The following is a 14,120-nucleotide window of genomic DNA, read 5'->3' on the forward strand; positions in this document are numbered from 1 at the left end:
ATGCATGAAAGAAAAAACATTAAAATACATATCTAAGGGTTCATTTTCCTGACATCACATTATCTGACCTTTTCCGCTTGACTCATACATATACTAGATAAGCAATAAAAATTTTTAAACAAACACATTCAAATTCAAATTGTGAGTAACTTTTAAAAACTTATATAATAACACTATGTGTATGTCAGTGTGCCAAAATTATGATGTGATATGTAAAAGGTTGAAATTTCAAAAGCTTCACAGAAAAATGTATTTAGCTTAGTAGTTAACTACATAAATATCAGCAATATATTTAGCTTTATAGACAAACTTGCTTCATCTCTCTGAAATGGAGCTGTTGCATTTGTTTTTTAAGTCAATGTTGACTAAGAAGCTCTTTGTATTAATATACCTGGATGAGAACTGTCACATGAACCTATGGTTTTTCACATACTAAGCAAATGCTCTGCTATTAAGCCACATCCTCAGTACAGGTAGATTTTCAGAATCTTATTTTTGAAATTTTTGAAGGGTTAAATGTCTAAGACCATAAAAGAAAATTCAAGATGGCCAAAAGAAACCTTAAATATATTTGAGCTATTATTTTATACCTAAAACATTTTAATTTTGGTCTCTAAGCAAGTATGAAGGTTTACAGAGTTGACAAAATTGATTTCTATATTTCTCATATTTTGTTCTGTCTTACTTAGCTTCTCTCCCTCCCTCAAGAGTAAGGAGAATTGCCATATATGGCACCTCTCTATGCCTAGCACCCTCTTGGTTATTATTGCTTATTTTATAACAATCTTTTTTAAAGTCTTTTTTATTGTGATTAAGTGATTACATAAATTTCATAAATTTCACAGTATTGTGGGATAGTGATACTTAGTTAAAGTCACAAACACATTCTAACCTTCATGGGGCAAATTATCTTTATAGTGCTCCATAAAGTTTATGAATTCTATGAACTTTGACAATACAGTTATTTCTTCCACATCGGGTGATATGTACATTTCTTTCCTTTTGCTTAGTGTCAGCTGTTCCCTCTATAACAATCTTAAGGTGTGGCTATCCCTACTATAAAAGTCAGGAAACTAAGACTTGGGGTGATTAAATGAATGGTGGAAGGCCACACAGCTGACAGTAGAACCTGGCCTAAATTGACTCTAAAGCTTGACATTGTGTCTCTGGGAAAGAATCTGTAATCACAGCTCAATTAACTAGGTGACCAAATGAACTCCTCAGTTTAGTTTGTCCCAAACCTATGCAATTCCTCAGACTTCTCAAGCTGTGGGCAAGGAAAATGATTGTGTATGTTTTCAAAAATCCTGTTAAAAAGACTAGACACAAAGTCACTAGGACATAGCTATGACTTTATTGTGAATATTTGTTGGTAATTAACTGAAACCATCACCCAAGTACTTTACACAGAATATCCCACTGAATCTTCTTAATCAAATCCTGTACAATATCATTTTTAAGTCAATCTTAATGGCAAGTACATAGGGGGACAGAAGCAAGCAGTTTATCTAAGATTACCCAACTGACCTCAGTATTTCTTTCCACATAGAGTAACCCCAGTATCCAGGCTTTAGGGCATTAGACCAGGTTGGTGCTGGTAGTTCTGGTAAGTTTTTATATACGTGTATTGGGTATAAGAAATTATCTGGCACTTTCATTATCATAACCCGAGTCCTTACTTTCTCCCCCATAATATTCCATTTTCTTTATGTCTCTTCTAGTAAACCTTCAGCTCCCATTCCTGTTATCATCTCCTATATTAACAACTACTTAGCTAATATAAGTAAGTATGTGGGTTTTCTGCCAAAAAATAGAAAGAATATTTATGACCAAATAGTGAACTTATTAAGTACCTGGAGTAGAAAACTATTACGTACTTTTTCATTTTGCCCTGTCTAATTTTGAAGTGGAAAAAAGGTGCAACAAGGTCTGCTGTTTTATGTTAACAGAATTCGGTTTCAAAAGAAAATCTATGTAACTGAGTCTTTCTAGAAAAATTGCAATTCACAGGGTTATGATAGTTAAAGATGTTAACGAGAAATATCCAAGGGAAACTAATCATTTGAGGGAAAAAAAACACTTCTTATGTCAAAGAAAATATATCCCACTGTTGTAAGTGGGCCAAATTATGAGAATTATTTTAGGCTTTAAAAAAATATAGCACTTACCAGCGCAGTTAGGATAATCTATGTTCTATTGCATCATGAGATACAGTCAAGATTTGGCATGTAAGTATGATACATGCTAAATTGAAAATATCTACTTGCTAAAAAGAGAGTAAAAGAATTCAATGGGTGGTTTTTCACCTGTCAGGGGTTATCGGAAATTGTAATTCAGGAAAGAATGAAAAGAAAAGATAGAGTTTGCCCCATAGATTAGTACTACTTAGGCAATTTTCAACATCCTTGGTTAGGTGTCCATTTGACAGGTAAGGAAGGGACATTTCAATGAAGATGATCACCAGGATTATACAGGACACAAAAATACCTTCCCCAAACTCAGCTAACATTAATCAATAGTTCTGTTTATTTTTTTTCAAACACTACAAGCCTAGAAGTGATAGAACAAAATGATGAGTTGGATGCTATGAGCCGAACTATATCACTTTGAAGTATATGTCACAATTTACCTTTATCTTAGAACACTGGTCACATGCTGTGAGCTTCTATTTTTCTGTAAGCCATGAGCTTCATTAGGGAGGAAATAATATAAAACAGGTAACATGAATCACTTTTATCTGATGTCAACATTTACAAGGAAAGTGTTGATTTTATTAGAGGGAGCCAAATGAAATTGTCAATACTTGACTTTTTTTTTAGCTCTATAAAATATCATTTTCACATAGTTCAACTTAATATTTTACGATATGAATAAACCACAAGGCAAATACGTTATTTTGAGACTCCTAACAATAACTGTAATTGAACTTTACAGAGTTAGATAATTTTATTTATTTGATTGTTTATTCATGAGTCATAGGGCTTGAATTCAGGTCCTGGATATACTTCTTGAGTTTTTTTGCTCAAGACTAGCACTCTATCACTTTGAGCCACAGCTCCACTTCTAGTTTTCTGGTGGTTAACTGGAGATAAGAGTCTCAAGGACTTTCCAGCCCAGGCTGGTTTTGAACTGAAATCCTCATCTCTCAGCCTTCTGAGTAGATAGGATTACAGGTACGAGTCACTGGCACAGGCAATCATTGTACCTTTTGGTTGTATTTTGAAGTGATGAACTGAAAGATAAATAGAACATAAAGTATCCTCTGACTTAAATCACATTTGTTCAACATGGTAGATCTATTCAAATTTATCACAATCTCAAACAGGCAAATCATAAATTGATGATGCAAATGCTGATTATTGGAGTGCTTCCTGTGACTATCTTTATGTTAATTAAATGCTAAGGAGAAGCATAGATGGATTTTCTTTATAGAAATTGTGTAACTATTGGCCAAGGCCTATGTAAAAGTAGAGAAATTAAAACAAGGGACAAAAATGCTACATTAGGTGCATTGAGAACTACTTGGCCTTCAAAAGATATTTAGAATCCATTGTATTGCTTAATCTATATAGAGATACATCCAAGACTGAAAAGTAAGGTGACTCATTAAGATAATCAACACACAAAAAATTAAGGTCCTCTATATTCCTGTCGGGGGGAGTACATTAGCAAACCAGGAAATTATTCCTTCCTCTATTTTTTATTTTGAAATAATTTTTACAAAGGCACAAACCTGCAAATCAGCAAATCAATCATCCATATATCTCTCTTCCAAATTCACTAATTGTTCAATTGTTAGTGTTTTGATGGCTTTCTCTCTCTCTCAATTGTTCCATCTATTCTGCTGATCATCAATTAGAAACCATATATTTTAGGGATTTCTCAAGGCTATTAAACACTCTTCATGCAGGCTGGGACTCTCTCCCTATCTCCCAACATGACGAAGATTCATCTAGAGTTTATTGTTAAGAAGTAATAGGTTACCTCAAGAATTCACTCCTGATCTGGCTCACTGCATACCTCAGATTCTAAAGTTTCCTCTGTCAGGAATGAGGAAGCAGGAAGGTTATATTATCATTTATCCACAGGGCACGTAGGTGACAGTGATGTATTCACTTGGTACCCTTAGTAACAAAACAAAGCTCCAACAGATCAATTTCAAGGGGGGGAAGGATTACATTATCTTCCTCCTATCAAGGCAATGTCTAACTTTCCTCAGCACAGCCCTTTAGGGAATTGAGTGTTCTCCTCGCCTTATCTTGTGGCTCCTCTGGAATAACCTGCTAATTGATCTCCTTGCCTCCAGTTTCTCTCTGCACTCTAGCTTATCCTGCTCACAGCTGCTAAGACAGCCTCTGGAAATCCTACTTTGATCAAGTTGTTCCTCTGAGCAGAATTTTTCACTCATGCCCTACGTCAGGACATAGGGTGGAATTAGGGTAACATTCATCTGCATTGACCTGGCATGACAGTACTAGTTGTCACAACATTGAAACACTTCCATTCCACCTCATAAAGATAAACAATCGCTGACTCTAACTGTGACCTGAGGGTCTAGCCCAGCAGCAGCTATGACAGAGGTGGATAGGCTTGCAGAATGGGGCTGGCAGATGGCATGTAATCAGGACTCACTGCTCAGAAAACAAAGGTAAAGGAGATGGTGGTGTGGGAAACGTCTTTCAGTTCCAAGCACATATAACCCTTACTTGAAGCCTTGCCTACAGATTGGATATCCTGTCTGTTAGGAATGCGTAAGTGAATATAGTGAGGTACTATTGGTCTATGCCTGTGATCCCAGCTACTCAAGACATCTGGACAATTGAGATTTGAGTCAAAAGTTTGCTACATTCTATCTCCAAACCAGTGAGCAAAATTAGAGCTTAAGGTATGGATCAAGTGGTACAGGGTCAGCCTAGCAAGCTTGAGGCTCTTAGTTCATACCCTAGTACTGCCAGGAACAAAAGAAATAAACAAATAAATAGAAAGAAGGAATAAAAGAGAGAAAAATCTCCATCTTTCAAGTGTGTCAGACTTGTAGCTCTCCTGGCCATAGGTGACGTTTGCTCTTTTTTCTACTAGGAACAAACTTCAAAGATTTGTGTTTCGTGATCACCTTCTCATCAGCCTCTGTAGAGTAAATTTCCTCAGACAGGCCAGATCAGACTAGGAAATACTTACCCCTGCTACTCCAATCTCTCTCTCCCATCTTCTACATTTCTTACCATATCATGGAACACTTGAAGACATCTCATGTAAGCCTTTGCTTAATGTTCTCTCTCTTATTCATTATTTTATACCAACGCAAAAATAGTAACTGACCTAACTCATGTTTGTTGAATGACTATCTTACTGAGACAAGCACTGAGTACAGTTAGTGGCATATGTCACTATTATTAGCTATTTCATCACCTTGGTATCCCAATCAGATTAATATCTTAGTTTTCCCTGATGTTTTGGATCCTATGCTTTTTTCATGTATCTAGCTATCTATTTAACTTACTTTGTTGGTCGTGGGCTTGAACTCTGGTCCTGGGCTCTGTCCCTGAGCTCTTCAGCTCAATACTAGTATTTCACCACATTGAGCCACAGCACCACTTCTGGTTTTCTGGTAGTTAATTGGAGATAAGAGTCTCATAGACTTTTCTATCTGAGCTGGCTTTGGACCTGGATCCTCAGCTCTCAGTCTCCTGAGTAGCTAGGATAACAGGCTTTGACTGGATCCTCAGACTCAGCCTGAGTAGCTAGGATTACAGCCAACACCTGGCAACATGTATTTATATATTTATGTATGTTTATATATATGTATGTATTTTTAGGACCATCAGAGTGTTTGGCACTGAACTGATTTTGTTGAATTTTTATTATAATAAATTTGTAATGTTTTATTATAATAAACAATAACCAACCTATCCTGTCTCATTTGTACATCAGCTTCTTGGAGAAGCTTTATCCTTTTCTTTCTTTTCAGTTTTGATATTTGGAACAGAAAGAATTAGATTCCTTAGAAATATTGGTTATAACATTATCAAGTTATGCATACTTCCTATGAAAGAAATGTTGTAAGCCAGTGGACTAAAAGTTCAATATAGCAGAGATGTGATTCATTTAGCTCAACTGTCTGTTAAAGTAGATTTCGTTTTCAGGGTATATTTTAAAACCCAAAGAGTTCAAAATTTTGTTTAGAAAAATAAAGTATCCTATTTCCAGTATTACTTTTTTTTTTTTTAAGAAGGATCATGTGCAGCCAACTCAATTTCTCACAAGAATGGGCTGGAGCTGAATCAATTGTTTACTCCACCTCCGCTGAGCCTCGGAGGTTGCCCCGGTCCTGACTTGTCCCAGGAAGAGTTTAAGGTTATGATTTTTAATTTAAGAAGATTCCCAGGAAGAGAGAGGAAAAAAAAAAACCTCCCCAGTTCTTCTGACCTAGAATCCTGGTTTCATTTGAGGAACTAGAAGTTGAAGAAGATTTGAAAAGTGAAGCAAAACCAAACCAAACAGAACACCCCCCTAGCCTAGAAAGAATCACAGAGCAGGAACAGTTAGGCAAGAGTCAAAATCAGATTTGATGGAGCACCGGTTTAAAAATGCACATACCATTGTAAATGTTATTTTAATTGCTAGGATTTTGTTTTCCAGGTGGGAGTGAAGGAGATTGCCTGAAGTTTAAGAATCATTAATGCTTCTATAAATCCAGTTCTGGAGTGAGAAAGAAAATAGGAAAACCATATGATATGAAACACTTTTTCTCACTTAAATGGTGAAAAATACATACATACATACATACATATATACATACATACATAAAAGTCCTGAAGCACAGACTTGCCCAAGCACATCTATGCCCTCATCATTATCTACTTTGCTCTAGAAGCAATTGTCTTCTTCTTGGTTCTAGGGGATCCAATGAGAGGCCCCCCTCCCCGCAGCAGATGTGAGGGTAGAAATTGAAGAGAAACAGAGGCCTTTTATACCCTTACTTTTTTAACCCTGGCATCTCCAGGGGTAAAGGAATCTTTTATGAATCCAACCTCCATAATAGACTTTAGCTCTTGGGCTAGCTCTCTACCACTGACTTCTATCCCCAGTTCTAATTTTTTTTTTGTTGGCCGTGGGGCTTGAACTCTGGGCTTGGGCGCTGTCTCTCAGCTCTTCAGCTCAAGGCGAGCACTCTATGGCTTGAGCTACAGCATCGCTTCCAGTTTTCTCAGTGGTTTATTGGAGATAAGAGTCTCATGGACTTTCCTGCCCAGGCTGGCTTTGAAGCACGATCTTCAGATCTTAGCCTCCTGAGTAGCTAGGATTTACAGGTGTGAACCACCAGTGCTCTGCCTCTAAAATTTTTATTTAAACTTAAAAAATAAAAATATGAAGTAATCAAATATAGAAATATACAAAAGGGAATTACATCTAGCCAAGTGATTATTGTCTCAGAAGCTCACAGATTTGAAAATTAATCAATGTAATACAAAGTATAATCAACATAATATAAAGTATAACAGCATAAAATCATATCATATATATATATATGAGTTTACATATATGTGTATATGTATATATAACTTCAATACATTTAGAGGAAAATGTTTAACAAAATTCCTCATTCAGTCACGGCAAGGACTCTTAGCAAATAAAGAATAAAAGAACTTTTCTTTCTTTTTTTTTTTTTTTTGTTGGTCATGGGGCCTGAATTTTGGGCCTGTGTGCTGTCCCTCAGCTCTTCAGCTCAAGGTTAGTGCTCTACCACTTGAGCCACAGTGTCACTTCTGGCTTTTTCTGCTTATGTGGTGCTGAAGAATTGAACCCAGGGCCTCATACATGCAAGGCAAGCACTCTACCACTGAGCCACCTTCCCAGCTCCACTTTTCTTTTTTTGTTAAATAAGTTTTTTATTGTGAAAATACTGTGCAGAGGGGTTACAGTTACATGAGCAAAGTAATGAGTACATTTCTTACCAAGCAAGCATTGTTGCCCCTTCTTTGTTTTCCCCCTACCATCCCTTCCATCCCATCTCCACAACTACACTGCTCCCCAACCCCCCACCCTCCCTCCCTGCCTAAGTTGTAAAGCTCATTTTTCAACATAGCATCTTGTACATCTCATTGTTGCAATGGGTCAACTTATATACTTATTTGAACAATTTGTTTTATCCCTTCCCCATCCCAAATTTACCAACATCAAATACAGTAAAAACGAGTTTTACCATGGGGGAGGGACATACAAAGCAACAAAAAAATCACTTGGTACATTATAAATATGTTAGAAGCAATAGTAAGAAAAAAACCCACTTGTGTCCTTATCTTGGGGTTCATTTCACTTATCATCTTATCTGACATTTTCTGCTTGTCTCAGACATATACTAGTTGTTGCAAATAAGGGATTATATACTTTTAAAAAACATACATCAAACCAAATACTTTTTTCCCTAAAATTAAAAAAATTAAAAACTTTTATTCCTTTATTCAACATAGTATTGAAAATTGTAGAAAATTTCCAAAGGAAGAATAAAATGGCCTCTACATCAAGTGACATAATATGTACAAGAGGAATCAAACGAATGTTACTGTAACCAATAAGTTTGGTAAAATCTCTGATATGAATTTATACAATTAATAAATGAAATGATGTAGACATTATTTACTGCCATAACAGTAAGTATTTGGAAATGAAAATCTAAAATATGACTTAAAAGCACAATAAGAAACAATTAAACAATGATGTGCTTAAAACACTACAGTGAAAACTATGAAACCAAAGAACCCCTAAGTTTATGAATTTGTTTATGAATTTGAAAAATTGAAAGTGCTAAGATATCAATTTCTTCCTTAAATTATTTATAGATTCACCTTAGTCCCTATAATAATTTGAGTAATTGTTATAAACTATTGTAAATGGTATTGCTATGTATATGACAGAAAAAAAACCATTATGCTTATTCTAAAATTGCTGAGCCTATACCTAGGAAATTTTCAGGATTGAAGTCTTAGCACTTGTTTCTGTTCCAGCAAAGGACCATACAACCCTTCATACAATTAACATTTTTTTCTTAGTTTTTCTATAATGACGAGTCTACCTCTGAAGTATTTTCATTTTTCCCTCTGGAATTAGTTGTGATTTAAGTCTGGGGAATCATTGGAGGAGAGGAAGGAAGACAGATTTGAAAAACAAATTAGCCAATTTCTCTTCAGATATCGCTTTAGTTTATGATTTTTTTTCTAGTACTTGGAATGTAATGCCATGTCTAAGAGAGGCTTTCTTTTACCTTGTCTATCTCTCTCATTTCTGTCAACTAATCATCGGGTTCTTAATTTTATCTTTTTTTTTTTTTTTTTTTTGGTAAATCGTGGACCTTGAACTCTGGGCCTGGGCACTGTCCCTCACCTCTTCAGCTCAAAGCTAGTGCTCTACCTCTTGAGCTACAGTGCCACTTCCGGGTTCTTAATTTTAATATTGACTTTTTTCCTGTGAATTTTTTTTGAAGCCTGTTTTCTCACATTTTTAAGAATCTCTCAACCAAGCATAGTGGCACAAACTTATAGCTCCAACAATTAGGAGAAACTTTTCAAGTTTGAGGCCAGTCTGGGCCATGTAATGAGACTTGGTCTCAAATAAAACAGAATCAAATGTTCCTGGATTCTTGCTTGAAATGATGGGACTTATTTTTTTTGTTTTTTTTGCCAGTTATGGGGTCTGACCTCTGGGCCTGGGCGCTGTCCCTCAGCTCTTCAGCTCAAGGCTAGCCCTCCACTTCCAGCTTTTTCTGCTTATGTGGTGCTGAGGAATTGAACTGAGGGCCTCATGCATGCAAGGCAAGCACTCTACCACTGGGCCACCTTCCCAGTCCCGATGGGACTGATTTTTACCTTCTTGAATATAGTTAGTTCACAGTCTGTGACTGAAGATTCCAGGATCAAAAGTATTGGTTGGTCTATTTCTGCCACACAGCTAACTCCCATCTTGTCTTCTTCATGTAATTAGATTTGGCTTTTATTCTGAATTTTAGGATTTTATAAAAAATATTCTTTTAGGAAAAAATATATATACACGTGTGTGTGTGTGTGTGTGTGTGTGTATTCCATGCAGCCATCTGTGAGTACCTCCTAGATATTGCCAAATTTCCCCTGAGGTTAGAATACCTTAGTTAAAAAAAATCTGTCCTAGGGGTCTGGGAAGGTGGCTCCGTGGTAGAATGCTTGCCTTGCATGCCTGAGGCCCTGGGTTTGATTCCTCAGCACCACATAAGCAAAAAGAAAAAAGCCGGAAGTGGTGCTGAGGCTCAAGTGGTAGAGCGTTAGCCTTGAGCTGAAGAGCTGAGGGACAACGCCCAGGCCCAGAGTTCAGGCCCCATAACCAACCCTCCCCCCCAAAAAAACTGTCCTAATCTGTCTGTTACATAGAGGCAAAGGTAAACTAAAGTATACATATAGGTAAACACACATACATGCACACACATGTATGCTTCAATCCTGTTATATAAATGTTAATTTAAAAAAAGACATTTTGAATTTGTAAAATACAGTCAAAAATTGTGTGCTTGTGTGTGTGTGTGTGTGTGTGTGTATGTGTTCATGCTTGAACTCGGTACTCAACTTTCTTGCTCTGACTAGTGCCCTACCACTTGAGCCATACTTCTAGCCAGCTTTTTGCTGGATATTTTAAAGATGGAGTCTCACAGAACTTTTCTTTCCTGGGATGGCTTTGACCCAGGATCATCCAGGTTTCAGCCTCTGAGTAGCATATAGTAGATTGTATTTGTGTTTTTGTGTTCCAACTGTGCTCAGTTAAAATATATATTTGAAATAATATACTGTCTAATTTTTTCAGGATAAGAAACTGTGTGTATGTGTGTATATGTGTGTGTAAACACACATACTGTCACACACATATTCTCATTGTAATTTCTCATGCAAAGACCATTCATGGTTCTAAGAAAATGATTCAAATCCCTTATAAAATCATTCAAAGCCATATATAATATATACTCTTTTTATATTCTTAATGACATCTCACGTCAGTTATTTTTTTACCCAGACTTCGTGTTTTAGCTGGATTGACCTTTTTTTTCTTCAAAATACTTCCCAAACGTAGGGCCTGGTATTCACTGTTCCCTTTGCCTCGGAAGCTTTTTACTCTTCCCACATTAATTGCATTTCTCGTCCTGTAGATCTCAGCTTCATTTCTATTTCTTTAAATAGAGGCATTTTTTGAATGAATGAATAAAATAATTTTAATTTTAGGTTGGTCTACTACCTTAGATAACACATTAACAAAAGACTTATTTAACAAAGTAAGCAAAAACAAAACAAAAGACAAATTCAAATGCTATTAACTTCTCTTATTCTCTGCTCAGGAAACCTATGATTTCTTCCTGACTTGCTGAGTCCCAGAAAATACCAGAGGCCCAGAAAATATCCTCTGCCCAATCATCAAAACATTCTCTGCTCAACATTTCCCCCCCCTTTGGTAGTATCCTTAGGTGATTGACAAGCCTGTGCTTTAAGGTTAAATTAATGGTTTCAGAGGCGACAGAAAACAAAACCAAGTTCTCCTTTTCGTTTCTTTTGTATTTTCCTTTGCCTTTTTCCTTATTCCTATAAATTACAATATTAAGGCCTGCACTGATTTTACAGATCATGTTTCTTGAAAGAAATTAAACTTATTTCACTTTATTTTTCAAAGAACATTAATTTGCATTCAAATTTCTTTTGTGTTTAAATCTGGAGAGATAAGTGATATCATCGAGTTCATGTTATGAAAGTTAAACATAGGATTACCTCTTCCTTAAGGTAGATGTAAATTTAAGTTTTCAGTTGAAGTTGAAAGAATTCTAGCAATCTTGATCGAAGTCAGCAGACATTTACACTAACTTACTCCCTGGTGGAAGACAAGCACTCTGCAGATGTTGAATATTGAAGGTAGGAAATAACATTCATTCATAATATTTTTCAGCCACTCCTGCTGTAATTGAGATGACAAAAGATAGAATATTAATTTAACAAAAGAGAACTTGACTTGACAAAACTGCAGAAGAAAATTTCTTGGAAGAATATACTGTCTTTTCATTTGTACAGTTTATCTTCATTATTTATATCAGACTCTGAGTAACAGATGCAAGATGTCTGTAGTTTTCTCTGGGGAGAAATAAGTAATACTAATGAAATACAGATCATGCTTAAACAGATAATCAAAAAATTAAAATTTATGATACTGAACAACTATTGGCATGGAAATGATCAGCCTAAAGTTTCTGAAGACCACATATACCTCTGAAAAGAGATAAAGGGTATGTGAACTGTACACTCCTAAAATATTAAAATGAGGCCTTAAGAAAATCTTGAAATACAAATAAGTCTAATCCTTATTTTCTTGATTTGAATAATTCATGTAGCATCAATCAGGACCTAATGAGAGAAAACATCTGGTAAATTATAGTTCTATCAACCCATGATAGTATAAGTAAGCTTCTACAGAGGAGAGTACACATGGCAAACAAATATTGTATCACATTTTTCAGGATTAAAAACAAAAATGAAAACTGGCAGATGAATGGGAGTCTATGCAACAGGGAAAATTCTCTATGGGAAATGAGAGTTCCTATCAGTATATTGTCACTCTGTCTTGGTGATTTTGGGTACGTCCTTTTTTTGTTGTCCAAATTAATACATTATTTTAAAACAGTTTTAGGTTCTGAGTGAAATTAAGCAGATATCATAGATGTTTCCTATACTTTCTCCCCAATATACAAATACCCTCTTCACACCACAGGGATATGCTCCTTATAGCCATTAGACTTGATGGAATACATAACTATTACTTATATCCCTATTAGTATTTAACACTGGGCTTCACTCCTGATAATGTACATTTTATGGTTCTGATAAATACAGAAGGGCATGACAGAATCAAACAGAGTATTTTAGTCATTTCTCTTTTCTCTGAAGTCTGCTTTGTATGCAGCTTTCTTTTAATATATGTCAGGAAAATACAATCTGTGTGTGTGCATGTGTGTGCGCGCACGCGCGTGAATACATGCACCATTCTTGGGGCTTGAACTCGTCACCTGGGCACTATTCCTGAGCTTTTGTGTTCAAGGCTAGCACTCTAGCACTTGAGCCATAGCACAACTTCTGGCTTTCTGTTGCTTAATTGGAGATAAGAATTTCACAGACTTTTCTACCTGGACTGGCATTGAACCACCATCCTCAGCTCTTAGCTTCCCAAGTAGCTAAAATTAGTCATGAGCCACCAACCCAACAGTACATACCTTCTTCATCCATTTGCTTAAAATTTTTGTTTATATATTTAAATGTACTTTGTATAGACAACAAAGAGTTGGGTCTTATGTTTTGATTCAATCTTACAACCACTTTCTTTTATTTGAATATTTAGATAGTTGGCTCTTAAGGTAGCTATTAGCAGTTAGATTAATGGCTACCATATTTGTTACTATATAATTTCTTGGATTTTTTCTTTACTCCTCTTTTTGTATTCTACCATTTTTTACCTTTTATATTTTTATGAATACTTCATATATCTATGTGTCAGGTTATTTTTTAATGTGATAGAATAACAGAAGCAGGCAACTTTATGAAGCATGTAAATTTATTGAGTTCATTTTTGCAGTTTTTTTAAATTCCACACAGAGTGTTGAAGATTCCAGGGAGAACCCCTTGGGATGTGCTTATTATGGTAGGAATAAATGTATATTTTTGTGTCTGGACAGGCTGGCATTGAACCATGACCCTCTAGATCTCAGCTTTCTGAGTGGCTAGGATTACAGGATGAACCACGGGTGTCTGGCTTAACATGACATCTTTTACTCCTTCCAGTTTTTAATCCTTTAACATGCTATAGTGCTTCAACTACCCTGTTCCTTATTTGGTTTCATAATATGTATCCTACTCCATTAAAAATAAGGTGTTGAAAGGGACTAAACTTTGCCAGTACCCCAGAGTGTTATGGCATAGAGGTTAAAAATCACTCTTGTAGGGGCTGGGAAGGTGGCTCAGTGGTAGAGCGCTTGCATTGCATGCCAGAGGCCCTGGGTTCGATTCCTCAGCACCACATAAGCAAAAGAAAAAAGCCAGAAGTGGCGCTGTGGCTCAAGTGGTAGAGCGCTA

The sequence above is a fragment of the Dipodomys ordii genome, unplaced genomic scaffold (genome assembly GCF_000151885.1).
Source record: "Dipodomys ordii isolate 6190 unplaced genomic scaffold, Dord_2.0 Scaffold46, whole genome shotgun sequence".
NCBI lineage: Eukaryota > Metazoa > Chordata > Mammalia > Rodentia > Heteromyidae > Dipodomys > Dipodomys ordii.